Source organism: Penaeus monodon, chromosome 34 (genome assembly GCF_015228065.2).
Source record: "Penaeus monodon isolate SGIC_2016 chromosome 34, NSTDA_Pmon_1, whole genome shotgun sequence".
Classification (NCBI taxonomy): Eukaryota; Metazoa; Arthropoda; class Malacostraca; order Decapoda; family Penaeidae; genus Penaeus; species Penaeus monodon.
In genome coordinates this window covers 27,993,802-27,994,064 of record NC_051419.1, presented here as the reverse complement: position 1 = coordinate 27,994,064, position 263 = coordinate 27,993,802, and the positions used below count along the sequence as shown (strand labels likewise).

The window sequence follows — 263 nt, the reverse complement described above, 5'->3', positions numbered from 1 at the left end:
GACAACATAATTAACGACACAATAGGCAATAATGTTGATAACACTCATAAGACAAAAACGAAAAAAAATATATCATTATAACAATGCATGATTGTTCGTATCATCCTAATTACTCTCATTGCAATCATCATTATGTTGGTGGGATATTCTTATGATAGAATAATTAGCTTTATCGCGAAATCATGACAGTAAATGTAAAATAATGATCATACAAAAAAAAAAAGATCACGACAAAAATACCATCAATGATGACAACAACAACG

The 263-nt window shown here is 28.5% G+C and overlaps 1 protein-coding gene across 1 annotated transcript in view; it reads right to left on the bottom strand.

The window, feature by feature from the left end:
• LOC119594673 (nephrin-like) overlaps positions 1–263 on the bottom strand; it is a gene marked incomplete at both ends in the record, with an annotated part of 83,507 nt that overhangs the window by 16,393 nt on the left and 66,851 nt on the right.